We start from the raw sequence: 15,050 nt of genomic DNA, 5'->3' as shown, positions 1-15,050 counted from the left end.
TTACCACTAACCCTCCAGGACCCAATATGAGTTGGGTACCTAAATCTGCTTGATCTTTTCAGGTGTGCCTAAGGAGCGAGCTGAAAACAGAGATGTGGTACATGGACAGCGCTTGCTCTAGGCATATGACTGGTGACAAAAAGAAGTTCACCAGATTAGAAAAGAAAAAGGGAGGTACGGTAAGCTTTGGAGACAAAGCAAAAGGTAAATCGTTGGTATTGTGGTAGGTTCTAATCCTTCAATAGAAGATGTATGCTTAGTAGAAGGATTACATTATAACTTGTTAAGTGTAGTCAGATTTGTGATAAAAATAGAAGAGTGATCTTTGAACCTTCTCATTGTGAAGTTCAGAACATGCATGATAATAAACCTTATTCGTTGGAAAAAGGTTTGGAAATATATACCTAGTAGATCTCTCTGATATGCATAACCAGGATATATGTTTAGTTTCTATTGATAATTCTAGTTGGTTATGGCATAGAAGACTTGGACATGCAAGCATGCACCTTATTTCTAAACTGTCTAAGAAAGATTTGGTTCGTGGTTTGCCAAAGTTGAAATTTGAAAAAGATCACATTTGTGATGCTTGTCAAATGGGCAAACAAACCAGAACTTCTTTTAAATCTAAGGGCATGGTTTCTACTTCTAGACCTTTAGAATTGCTGCACCTTGATTTATTTGGTCCAATTACTCCTTCTAGTCTTGGAGGAAAATTCTATGCATTTGTTATTGTAGATGATTACTCAAGATTCACCTGGACACTCTTCCTTAGAAATAAGGATGAGTCATATGACATGTTTGTTCATCTTGTGCAAGAAATACAAAATGAGAAAGGATACAACATCACGGCAATTAGAAGTGATCATGGAGGAGAATTTGAAAATCAGAAATTCATGCTTTTTGCAACGAGACAGGAATCTTCCATAACTTCTCAGCACCTAGAACACCTCAACAAAATGGAGTGGTGGAACGCAAGAATAGAACACTTCAAGAATGGCCAGAACCATGCTAAGTGATTCTAAACTACCAAAGTATTTCTGGGCAGAAGCAGTTAACACTGCCTGTTATATTCTAAACAGGGCTTTGGTAAGATCTAACTTAAAAAGACTCCATATGAGCTATACAAAGGTAGAAAACCAAATATTGGTTATTTTCATATCTTTGGGTGCAAATGCTTTATTCTAGATAACAAGAAAAATCATCTTGCTAAATTTGATGCAAAATCTTATGAAGGGATTTTTCTGGGATATTCTAATAATAGTAAAGCATATAGAGTATTTAATAAAAAGACTAGTTGTAGAAGAATCTATTCATGTTGTGTTTGATGAAACTGACTCTACTTCTAGAACATTAGAAAGTGATGATGTTGTAGATTCTAATCCTGAAAGCAGAATGAGCAATCAGAACAACTAGAACAGCCAGAAAGCGATCAGAACATCAATAGTCAGGCTGAACCAGAATTAGAACATGAAGATCAGAACATAGTTGAAAGTCAAATGCCAGAAACAGAAAATGAAGATTCTCAATTACCAAAAGAATGGCGATTTCATAAGTATCATCCCCAAGAAGACATAATGGATAATCCCTCAGAAAGGATGATGACTAGAGCTCAACTTAGAAGATATTTTGGTAATGTTGCTTTCGTTTCTCAATTAGAACCTAAAAATTTAGAAGATGCTCAAAATGATGAAAGTTGGATTCTTGCTATGCAAGAAGAGCTAAATCAATTTGAGATAAACCAAGTTTGGAAACTTGTTTCTAGACCTAAAAACCATTCTGTTATTGGAACAAAATGGGTGTTTAGAAATAAGCTTGATGAACAAGGTAATGTTGTGAGAAATAAAGCAAGATTAGTGGCTCAAGGGTACAACCAAGAAGAAGGCATCGATTTTGATGAAACCTTTGCTCCGGTTGCTAGACTTGAGGCTATTAGAATGCTTTGTGCATTTGCATGTTTTAAAAACTTCATGTTGTATCAAATGGATGTGAAAAGTGCTTTTCTAAACGGTTTTCTAAATGAAGAGTGTATGTAGAACAACCTCCGGCTTTGAAATTTTTGATAAACCTAATCATGTTTACAAACTTACTAAAGCTCTTTATGGTTTAAAGCAAGCTCCTAGAGCTTGGTATGAAAGATTGAGTAAGTTTCTATTAGAAAATGGTTTTTCAAGAGGAAAGGTTGATACAACACTATTTATTAAAAAAGCACATGATATTCTAGTTGTACAAATATGTTGATGACATAATCTTTGGTTCTACTAATGACCTTCTTTGTAAGGAATTTTCTAAGATTATGCAGGGTGAGTTCGAAATGAGTATGATGGGAGAATTAAATTCTTCCTTGGGCTTCAAATCAAACAATGTGAGAATGGAATTTTCATTAATCAAGAAAATATACTAGAGAGTTGTTGAAACGATTCAAAATGGAAAATGCCAAGGTATGTAGTACACCAATGAGTCCATCGTCAAAATTAGAAAAAGATGAAAAAGGCAAGACGTGGATATCAAGCTGTTTAGAAGTATGATTGGTTCTTTGCTATATCTAACGGCAAGCAGACCAGACATACACTTTAGTGTTTGTCTATGTGCTAGATTTCAATCGTGTCCCAAAGAATCTCATTTAATTGCTGTGAAGAAATACTAAGATATCTTTGTGGAACTTCTAATCTGGGTCTGTGGTATTCTAAAGATGATACATTTGATCTTGTTGGGTATAGTGATTCTGATTTTGCAGGAAGCAGAATAGATAGAAAAAGCACGTCTGGGACTTGTCAATTTCTGGGTAGCGCCCTTGTATCATGGTTTAGCAAGAAACAGACATCTGTTGCTCTTTCTAATGCAGAAGCAGAATATGTTGCTGCTGGAAGTTGTGTTGCACAAGTTCTATGGATCAAACAACAGTTGGCAGACTATGGACTGAAATTAGAAACAGTGCCTATCAAATGTGACAACATAAGCGCCATCAATTTATCCAAGAATCCAGTTCAGCATTCTAGAACCAAGCATATAGAACTCAGACATCACTTCATACGTGATCATGTACAAAAAGGTGATATCGTGATTGAGTTCATTCCCACAGAAAAGCAATTGGCAGATATCTTTACAAAACCTTTGAATGAAAGTCAATTCTGCTCAATTAGAAGAGAACTTGGTATGTTAGTTCTAAACTCGTAACTTTAGAACTCTGTAAGTATGTTCTAAACTGCTTTCTAATTTCGAAAATAGAAGATTTGCTATGTTCTAATTTTTATTCTGTGTGAAAATGATTTTTGTCTAAAAACGCACATTGCTCTGATATGACTTTCTAAAGTCATTATCAGAATCTTGCTTTAGACTAAAAAATTATTTATTGTTTGTGTTTTTTTTATTATGTTTTGTGTCTTTAGTGCTTTGGCGGTTTTAGTTTTATTTTTTTTATTTTTTGTTTTATTTCCTTTATTTATTTTTTTCTTTTGTCTTATTTGTCGTTTTGAATTCCATTTAAAAACTGTCTTTATTTCTTTCTTCCGCCACTTAAGCGTCTTTATTCTTGTTTAACTGCTTAGTATCTCTCTATCTCTTTTGCAACTGAAACCCTAAGTTGTTTAGTTTCGAATTTCAACAATGGCCGAATCAGTTCAAACTCTCATCACTCTCTTACCGAGCAAGAGCTTCAACTTCTGAGAAGCTCTCAAAGAAATATGAACAGAAGGAGTCGAAAGAAAAAGGCAAGAGAAACAAGAAAAGAAAAATCGAAACGCTACTTCACAGAAACAGGTAGCAAAGCTCATGACAAAGGTAAGTCGTTCTTCAACTTACCCTCTTATGCGTCATGTTATAGATTGGAATTCTTTGGTGGGATGAGTTTAATTTAAGGAACTCTTTGAGTTCCAAGGCTGGATGAACTTTTGTCTTTAATGACTGTGTATGAGAGTTTGGTTAAGGAATTTTATGGCTCTTGAAAGTTAATGGGACAGAGTCGATCTCTGTCAAACTTCAGGGTGAACCAAGAGTTATCGTACGATGATTTTGGGAAAATTTTTGATTCCAATGCTGGGTCCAGGGTGACCAAAATCAAGACGTGTCTAGGGTTAGCGATTACAAAAGGAAGATTTTGAAGAAGATTGTGAAAAGGTCTGCAGAAAACAGGGTCAAGAATGCTCTAACTGACAGAGAGCATGAAATGGTTGTACAAGCTCATTGTACATTATATCTATCCCAAGAGCGCTTCACTGACTATGTGAATCAAGTAGAGCTATGTATAATGTGGCACTATTGAGAAGAAACCCCAATCTATGTCACATTTTTTGATAAGCAGAACAATCCCAAAAAGCTACCCTACGGTATGATTCTTACCCTTGTGTTTGAGTTTGAATGTTGATCTAGATGAAGTGTTGGTCATTCTGTCTCCAAGTTGGATAGCGGGTCCTTGAAAATGAAGGATGAGGAAGAAGGGAAGAGAAGAAAGAGAAGAAGAAAGAAAAGAAAGAAAAAAAAAGGAGGAAAAAAAAGAAGAAAAAGTTGAAGACAAAAGAAAAGAAGAGACTGAGAAGAAGAGAAAAGAAAAAGGAAAAGAAAGTTAAGTGAAATAGAAGAGAAGAAAAGAAATCAGAAGAGAAAGAAGAAAAGGAAGAAGACAAAGAAAAGGCAGAAGAAGAGAAAGAAGAAACAGAAGAAGAGAATTAGAAGAAGAGAAGAGAAACTGAAAAGGAGACTGCAGAGAGAAGAATTAGAAAAAGAAGAAACAGAAAAGAAAAGAGCCTGAAAGATAGAAAAAGGGAAGAAAGTAGAGGAAGAAGTGATGCTGAAACTGAAAGCTAGAAATTAGATGAAAGAAGACTACTGAGGATAAGACAGAGCAAGAATCTGAGTTGTTGTCGCTCAAAGAAGGGAATATGCTGGGAAAAAAAAGGAGCTAATAGAAGAGCACAACAAGAAATTGATGAGGCAATACAGCATTCAACTATATTGAAAATCAGTCTCTCATCAAACTTGGAAAGAATGAAGGATGTAAATACAAGGAAGTTAGCTACTCTCAGAGTGAAAGGAACACCTACATCCCCTCCTCAGAAAACCAAAGAAGTGAAGCACACTGCTGGCAAGCACAGACTCATGGAAGAAAGCCTCCACTACATCCATCTTCTAAAAGGCCAGAAAGTTCTTCTGAGACTGCTCCAGCTCAGAATTTGAGGAGTTCTAAGAGCTTAGAACTGGTTCTAAGCCTCTCTGATTGTTTCTTATGTTCTGAACAATTTATTTTTGCTTTCTTCGTAGGATTATATTTTTGGAACTGTTTATTTTTCTTTATTTTGCTGTGATTTTGTCTAACCCTTTTTATGATGACAAAAAGGGGGAGAACAGGTATTTTGGTGATATTTGAACTTTGGTACGTACTTGGTAACCAAAGTACTTATATAGTGGTTATCTGTGTTATCTGTGTGCTATATTTTCTAATCTGTATGTTTATCGTTTTCTATATGGTCTATTTGGTGAGCTATATTTCTATGATAAGCTGTGTGATTTTAGAACTTAGATTCTTATTCTAACGACTGTTTTGCAGGTTGAATAAGATCTTTGTTCTATTTCTAATATCAGTTTTATTCTTTTGCTCTGACCATATGTTCTGTTTATTAGAACTTAGAACATCTTGTCAATCTCTGCTAGTTCTATATATATATGCTCTGATTATTAGAACTTAGAATATCTTGCCTATTTTTGCTAGTTCTAAAATCAGTTTCTAAAAAGGCCTCCCTAGTTCTAATTTTCAAAAACAGTTTTATTGCATCTATTCAGGGGGAGCAAAATACATGTTCTAATTTGCTCATAAAAATCTTTTGGCATGTTAGAACTTATATGCATAAAATTCAGGGGGAGCACATGTTTTTATGTTTGCTAAATTTATTGGTTTTGTCATCATCAAAAAGGGGGAGATTGTTGGCTCAAGGGTCAATTTCTAATCTCGATTTTGATGATTAATACAAAACAAATAAATTTAAATTATGTTATTTGTGCTAATTTTATTTTATGCAGAATTTCTTGGAAAGAAATCGTACAAGGCAAGTCCTACATTGAGTGTGAAGATTTCGAAGACCTAGTAGCTAGGTATTTAGGAACTTTGTAGGATAGAGAGAAAATCCATATATGAGCACAAAAATTTTTTTCTCAAAAATTTTTTCGAAAATTAGTTTCTTCAAAATAATTTATTTTCGAAAATATTCCTTTAAATCGAAAAGTTTTTTTCCTAAAACTAAAGATTTCTTCTCTAATGTTTTTGGTAATAAAATCATACACTTTTCGGAAATATCTTTTGAAAATCTAAAGTATTTAAATTTATTTTCTTACCTTAAAAACGAAGGAGAATCTTTTCGGTTTTAGTAAGTCTTCCGTAAAAATATTTTCCAAATAATGCTGTCGAAAATCTTTTTAAAGGAAAGAAAAATCGTGTTTTATTCTTTACCAAAAAGGATAAAATAATTTTTGGTAACAAAGATTTTCGCATCTTCTAAATAAGGAAAGAAATATTCTGATTTCAATTATCTTTCCAAAGCAGAGCACAGCTCTCTATAAAAGGAGCTTCACGCCTTAAACATGGTGAAGTAAGAGTTTTTGTTTTAAGAGCATCTCTCATTGAACAATCTTATCTCTCAAAACTTACTCTCTACCCCCATTTTCTTTTCATCTCTACACTTAACGTTTTCAATATTTAAAGTGAAAAGAATTTTTACAATTACTTTTGAAAAATTCTGTGTTCTAATCGATCTTCTAATCTGATAAACTGTTTTTCCTGTGCTTATATATGGCGTTTCTTTCTGTCTATTTAGATTCTGTAATCTATAGTAGACAGGCTCTTTATTTGTTAAACTTTTGTGTGTAATAGCTTAGGTTAGAAGCTATTGAGATAGAGGTTATCAAGCGACCTTCTCCATGTGTGGGATTAATGTCTTGAATGAGTTTCTGTACTCTGCCAAAAAAGAAAGGGTTGAGGTTAACTAGAACCTTTGGAAAATCTAGTGGGACAAAAGGGTAGATCTAGGTGTTGATCTATTGCCTTGTACTGTTGGTTTGTCTCTTACCCTTAAAAGAGATAACAGTTGAGGATCTCAAGATGCGTCTTGGGGAGTGGATGTAGGCGAGTTAGTGCCGAACCACTATAATCTCTTGTTCATCTTTTATTTCTGAAGTTTGCTTGATATTCTTTTTACACTCTGTTTAATTTTTAGAAACGCTAAAATTGTTAATATTCAGATGTTCTAAAACGGTAATAAGTCTTATCTTTCTGAACATTAGAACTCTGGATTCTAATAAGTGATATACCATGTTCTAACTGTTGTTCTATTCACAGTATATTTCACTGATCGGGTTTCTAATTAATTTTCTAAACTTTATGAGGAAGTTCTAATCTTGATAGCTTTCCATCATAAAGTCGTTCTGATATTTGGTTAAGGCTCTGTGAAGAAGTTCTGAATTAATAACTGTCTTTCACATAGCTTTATATGATTTTTCAAACTTTAAGAGGAAGTTCTAATCTCAATAACTTTCCTTCATAAAGAAGCTCTGATATTGAAAAAGTCAGTGTGAAGCTGTTCTAATCAATAGCTGCACTTTGCACAGGCTTTCTATCTTTTATAATTAGAACATTGTGAGGTGAATCTAATCCATATTATATTCTCACAAAGTTCTTTGTGTTTTCCGCTGCACTTAGCATTTTATATTTTGTTTAGAATTTCTAAAATTTATATCTATTTTTAGAAAACCCAATTCACCCCCCCTCTTGGGTTGTGCCATACAAATACGGGACCCACAAAATCCACATTCAAGAATCTTACGAGCTGTTCTCTTAGGTCCAAAATGACCACCACAAGCATAAGAATGACAAAATGTAAGAATGGACTCAACCTCATCATTAGTGACACACCTTCTATTATTTGATCTGAACAATATTTCCACAAATAAGGGTCATCCAAGCATAGTATTTGGCATCACTTTTAATTTTATCTTTTTCATGCTTAGTTAAATCATCAGGCAATGATCTAGTAACTAAGTAATTGACAATGTAGCAAACCAAGGAGTACTATTACTTAAAGAGAAAAGATACTCATCTGGAAATGCATCATTTAAAGGTAGAGTTTCCTCTGTCAAAGGTACCCGGCTAAGATGGTCTGCCACCAAATTTTCAGACCCCTCTTATCTCTAATTTCTACATCAAATTCTTGCAGTAACAAGATCCATCTTATTAGCTTAGGTTTAGCTTCTTTCTTCTTCAACAAATACCGCAGAGCTGCATGATCAGAAAAACAATAACCTTAGTGCAAAGCAAATAAGAACGAATTTTTCTAAAGCAAATACAATAGCTAACAGTTCTTTTTCCGTTGTGGAGTAGTTGCTTTGAGCACTATCAAGTGTTCTTGAGGCATAAAATAACATGAGGTTCCTTGCCAATTCTCTGCCCAAGAACAGCCCCTACAGCATGATTGCTAGCGTCACACATTATCTGAATGGAAAATTCCAGTTTGGAGCTTGAAATAGGGGCTGTGATCAACTTCTCTTTCAATATGTCAAATGCTTGCTTACAGGCTTCATCAAACTGAAAATCAACATCCTTTTGCAAGAGTTTACATAAAGGTTGAGCAATATTTGAGAAGTCCTTGATAAATCCGATAAAAGCCTGTATGTCCAAGAAAAGAGCGAACTTCCCGTACACTTACGGTAGGTAAGGTAAAGATTTTATAACATCGACTTTTGCCTTATCTACCTCTATACCCCTAGAAGAAACAATATGACCCAAAATAAGCCCTTGATCAACCATAAAATGACATTTTTCATAATTAAGAACAAGGTTAGATTCTAAGCATCTTCCCAAAACTTTTTCAAGATTTATTAAACATTCATCAAAAGAATTTCCATAAACAGTAAAATCGTCCATAAAAACTTCTATAATGTTCTCTACAAAATCAGAAAAGATACTTACCATACACCGTTGAAACGTTGCTGGGGCATTGCAAAGCCCAAACGGCATTCGTCGGTAAGAAAAGTTCCAAATGGACATGTGAATGTTGTCTTTTCTTGATCTTCGGGTGCAACTGGAATTTGATAAAATCCTGAATATCCATCTACACAACAATAATGAGTTCTACCCGCTAACCTTTCAAGCATCTGGTCAATAAATGGCAGCGAAAGTGGTCTTTCCTCGTTGCTGCATTTAGTTTCCTATAATCTACAAAACACGCCATCCATTTTGAACTCGAGTAGGAACTAACTCACCATCGGGATTTTCTACCACAGTAATGCCCGTTTTCTTAGGTACTACATGAACGGGGCTTACCCACTTGCTATCCGAAATTGGATAAATCACACCAGAATCCAAAAGCTTTACGATTTCTTTCTTGACAACCTCCATCATAGGTGGGTTAAGACGCCTCTGTGCTTCTCTCCTTGGCCTGCTATCTTCTTCAAGCAAAATTTTATGCATGCATATGGATGGACTTATGCCTTTAATGTCAGCAATAGTCCACCCTATAGCATTCTTATACTTCATAAGAACCTGAATTAACTTCTCCTCCTCCTCCTTCTTGAGTTTATTTGAAATAATCACTGGAAGGGTTTCTTCTTCACCCAAAAACACATACTTCAATTGTTGGGCAGCGGCTTAAGCTCCAATTTTGGTGGCTGCAAAACAGAAGGCAAAAGAGCATGGTGACATTTAGGTAAATTAATTATAGGTCCATCACTTACCTTAGGGTCTTGTGCTTTTAATGCAAGCACCACTTCATGCAATTCTTCTTCAATCACAAACTTTTCTTCAAGCTTTCCAAGGCTCTCTGAATTTAAGTCATTGCAAAGCACAACCTTAAGCTTATCTTCTTCATTCAAATGAAGCACTTTTTCAGTCAATGGTTCAATAACATCTATGCCACAAACAGAAGAAACATCATTGGGAAATTTCATGGCATCATAAACATTAAATTTAATCACCTCACCATCAAATTCCATAGTTAATGTCCCCTCATACACATTTATCTTAGTTCTAGCGGTACTAAGAAAGGGTCTTCCAAGCAGTAAATTACAGGAATTAGAAGATTTATCATCCTCCATATCAATAACATAAAAATCTGCTGGAAATATTAAGTTATTCACCTGAACTAACACATCTTCCAACACTCCTTGGGGTAAACTATAGATCTATCGGCAAGAACAATAAGTATCCCAGTTTCTTTTAAAGGGCCAGCATTTAGTTGCAAATAAATAGAATAAGGCATTACATTTATTGATGCTCCTAAATCACACATAGCCCTATCAATCCGAAATTACCAATTTGACAAGGTATGGCAAACATACCTTTGTCTTTGCATTTTTGGGGTAATTTTCTTTGAAGCACAGCAGAAACATTTTCTCCCACATCAATATACCCAGATAATTTCTTTTTATTAGTGCACAACTCTTTAAGAAACTTTGCGTACCTGGGTATTTTCTTGATAGCATCGAGTAGTGGAATATTGATTTCCACTTTCCGGAATATGTCAAGAATTTCTTTCTCTTCTTCTTCCCTCTTAGACTTGGCAAATCTTTGAGGAAAAGGGGGCTGAATCTTCAGAATTTCAGATTTCTCCAACTCCGCACCATCGGTTGGCTTGACCTTCTCTACTTCTTCCTCCGGTACCAAGTCACGTACAATTTTTTGCTGCTGGAATTTCCAGCTCCTTGCCACTCCTCAAAGTAATTGCATTTGCATTCTGTTTCGATTCAAAATAGTTTGAGAAGGTAACTTACCTTGAGACTCTAACTTACCCAATGAAGTGGCTAATTGGCTAACTTGGTTCTCCAAATTTTGGATGCTATTCGTGTCTCTTGCTGAAATTGCATAGTGTTAGTAGCAAGTGATTTAACAATGTCTTCAAGAGACATACCTGAACTAGAAGATCCATGATCAGGTGCTGGCTGCCTATTCTGAAATTTTGGAAAATTTGACGGCTTTGTTCCGTAGCTCAAATTTGGATGGTCTCGCCAGCCCGGATTATAGGTTTGAATACGGATCATATTTCCGTTGAGGACCTGAAAAATTTCCCATTGCATTGGCTTGTTCTTGACTTTCATCTTGCAAAGTTGGACACATGTCTGTAGGATGTCCAGTATAGGCGCAAATTCCACAAGCTTTAACTTGCTGCCCTTTCCTACAACTAAATTCTGAACCAAAGATGTTAAATCATTAATTTTATTTTCAAGAGAAGAAACACTTACCTCATTAATATTTCTCGAAGGTTCATGGCGAGACCCGAATTGTTGAGAATTTGCAGCCATCGTGGAAATCAATTCCCTGCGGCTTGGGGAGTTTTATTATCGATTGCTCCACCACTTGCTGCATCTATCATTTGCCTCTCCATAGGTAATAAACCTTCATAAAAATACTGTATTAAGGCTTGATCAGAAAACCCATGTTGCGGACAGCTTGCGCACATTTTCTTAAATCTCTCCCAATACTCATGTAGAGTTTCATTATTCTTTTGTCGACTCCCACAAATATCTCTTCTAATGCTGGCAGCCCTTGAAGCAGGAAAGAATTTATCTAAGAAAGTTCTTACCATTTCTGTCCATGACGTAATAGATCCGGATGGCAAATAAAATAACCACTCTTTGGCAGAATGGCTAAAGAGAAAGGAAAAGCTCTTAATTTTATTTGTTCCTCAGAAATTCCATGGGGTTTCATGGTAGAGCATACAACATGAAATTCCTTTAAATGTTTGTGAGGATCTTCATCCAACAAACCTCTAAAAGTGGGCAATAATTGGATCAAACCTGATTTAAGCTCAAATGCACCTCCAAGGCTGGGTATGTGATGCAAAGAGGAGTTTGATTAATTGGAGGTGTTGCCAACTCCCTTAATGTTCTCTGATCAGCCATCTCCTCTTCCGGTTCAAACTCACCTGAACTTTCAGGATTAATTGTTTGCTCTAGAGTCAATGTAGCAGCTGTAGACAATTGTTTCTTCTGCTTTGCCTCTTTTCTCAATCTCTAGCAGTTTTCTCGATTTCAGAATCGTATTGGAGATCACCTGTACTATCTGATCTGGTCATAAAAAAAAACAATATGTTTAATTAACTCTAGTCCCCGGCAACGGTGCCAAAATTTGGCCAGTGTCGAATCCGCCAAAATTAATAATCTCACTACCAATTTAAAGAACTTGAAGAAAATGGTGAGTAAGGTTGAAATCCATAGAGACTAGAGATTAAAAATATTTTTTAAAACCAGAAAATAAAAATGAATTATGAATGGGAGGATTGGAAAATTATTGAATCTAGCAAAAATAGTAATTTAAAAATGGGAAATTCAATTGGAGAAATATTTCCAGCCAAGATCAATCTTGTACTAGTTCTTCGTGTTGATCACTGAATTCAAATTGACTCATTAACATAATCAATAAATTGGTTATGGTTACTAAAAATGCTTTAAACAACCTAGTCTTTCCGTAGTAACAGAATAAGCAAGACAACGCGCTTTGATTAATCCCTTACCAATAACTAATTTTGACACGCGCCTAAAATTAAAATATTGGTAGCATTAAGAATAAGAAAGACCCAATTCAATCTAATAAACAACATGTGTAGTCTATTCAAGAAGATTGTTTATCCCCTTAATATAACTTGAAAATCTGGCTCTAAACAAGCTATATTAATTGCTGCAAATTGTTAACTCAATCAAACAATTACGGATTTGATTATATTAACTAGCACCTGTCACTATAAATTAATCAAATAACTGGCCATTTACTTAATTAAATAGAACAACAATATCCATCTAAACCATTAATTGCAAGAGATAAACAAATATTGAAGAGTTAAATGAGTAAAAAGAAGAACAATTCTCACAACACTTCGGTAGAACTAACACTTGATTAAACCTTAAGCTGGAATTGAAAGAATTCAGCCACGTATGGCCATTTCCAAGCTTACAAACTAAAGAAATGAATTATTAACTCAAAACTCCGATATCCCAACTAATAGCCCATCTCTCCCTTTTATATAAGAGAAGAGAAGACTATTTCAAAGGAAACTGAGAAAAATATATTTACAATCAAATCAAATCCAACAAATAAATAAATTATATTATCTCGAGATTTTGATGATTGAAACAAAATAAATAAATTTAAATTATATTATTTGTGCTAATAATATTTTTATGCAGATTATATAAGGAAGGTAATAAATAAACAAGGCAAGTCCTACAATTTCAAGGATCATGAAGACTATTGAAGACTTTAGTGGTTAGATTTTTTAGGATTCATTATAGGATAGAGAGAACATCTATTTATAAGCACAAAATTAATTTCTTCTCTCTTTATCAAAAGGATTTTTCGAAAATAACTCTTTAAAAATCAAAAGCTTTTTGTTCCTTGATTATCTTACCTAAAATGGAGGAGATCTTGTCTCAATAATTTTTGATAATAAATATCTTAGAAAAAGCTTGTTTTAATTTTTCAAAAATTATCTTCATAAAGGTTTGAAATTTATTTACTTACTAAATTAGAGAGACTTTGTCTCAAATGATTTTGGTAATAAGAATAAATCGGATAATATTTTTATGCTCTTCATTTTCGGAAATAAATTTTTAAAGAGACCCAAAATCTTAATTTTATCTTCTTACCTAAACGAAAGAGATTCTATCTCAATTCGTTTTTGGTAAATATTTCGAAAAAGATTTCTTTTATTTTCGAAAATCTTATTTTTAAAAGAAAGTTAGATTTTCTTTTATTCACTTACCAAAAAGAAAGAATATTGACTCAAAAGATTTAGTAACAAAGATTTCCGTATCTTCTAAAAATGGAAAGTCAATATTCTGATTTGAAAAAGAGATTTCACTTTCTAAATGCAGGATTCTCATCCCTCTCTATATAAGGCGTTCTTTCTTTAAAAGACATGGAGAAAAGAGTTTTCGTTTAAGAGTATTCGTTCATTGATCATATCTTTTATCTCTCAAAACTTACTCTCTACCCCTTTATTTCTTTTCATCTTAATACTTTATTTTATCTATAACAACTTCTTTTGAAAAACAGTTCTGATTTCTAAAATGATTTTCTAATCTTAAAAACTGTTTTTCCAATGCTTATATTTGCATTTCTATCTATTTAGATTCTGTAATCTTTAGCAGACAGGTTTTCATTTGATAAACTTTTGTGTAATAGCTTAGGTGAAAAGCTATTGTGAAATAGGTTATCAAGCGACCTTCTTCGTGAGAGAGTTCTAATGTCTTGAATTGAGTTTCTGTTCTCTTCCATAAACAAAAAGGGTTGAGGTTAACTAGAACCTTTGGAAAATCTAGTCGGACAAAAGGGTAGATCTAGGAGTTGATCTACTGCCTTGTACTGTTGGTTTGTCTCTTACCCTTGAAAAGAGATAACATAGTTGAGGATCTCAAGATGAGTCTTGGGGAGTGGATGTAAGCGAGTTAGTGCCGAACCACTATAAATCACTGTGTTGATCTTTTTATTTTCTGAAGTTCTGCTTGATACTATTTTATTTACACTTCAGTTTATATTTTAGAAATACTAAAGCTGTTAATAGTTTTGATGTTCTAAAACTGAAATAAGCTTTATCTTTTCTGAACATTAGAACTCTGGACTTTTGCTCAGTGAATATACCAAGTTCTAAATTGTTCTTCTATTTTCAGTATATTTCACTGTTTGGGTTTCTAATCAGTTTTCTAATCTTAATTAAAGCTCTGTGAAGTAGTTCAGATTTCAATAATTGTCTCTCCCATTGTCTTTTATATTTATCTAAATTTTATGAGGAAGTTCTAAACTTAGTAGCTTTCCTTCATAAAACAGTTTTTTTTTTTATATATTATATAAGATATTGTGAAGCAGTTCCAATCAATAACTGTACTTTGCAAAGTCTTTCTATTCTCTGCATAAGGGCATTGTGAGGAAGTTCTAATCAATAACTTATTCTCACAAGTGCATTACTTTTCCGCTGCTATAGAATTCTGAATTTGTTTTTAAAGTTAAATTTTTATTTTTAGAAAATTCAATTCACCCCCTATCTTGGGTTGTGCCATACATATTTGGGACCCAAAAATTTATC

The 15,050-nt window shown here is 34.0% G+C and overlaps 1 non-coding gene across 1 annotated transcript; it reads left to right on the top strand.

Moving 5' to 3' along the window:
- Positions 1 to 11,403: 11,403 nt before the first annotated feature.
- Positions 11,404 to 11,510, top strand: LOC149494604 (small nucleolar RNA R71). Its single transcript, XR_016321918.1, has one exon. It is a non-coding gene; the product is annotated as a small nucleolar RNA R71 (small nucleolar RNA).
- Positions 11,511 to 15,050: the final 3,540 nt, after the last annotated feature.

Source organism: Jatropha curcas, chromosome 7 (genome assembly GCF_041381405.1).
Source record: "Jatropha curcas cultivar XTBG-Jc1 chromosome 7, XTBG_Jcur_1.0, whole genome shotgun sequence".
NCBI classification, from domain to species: domain Eukaryota; kingdom Viridiplantae; phylum Streptophyta; class Magnoliopsida; order Malpighiales; family Euphorbiaceae; genus Jatropha; species Jatropha curcas.
This window is presented reverse-complemented; position numbering and strand designations above follow the sequence as displayed.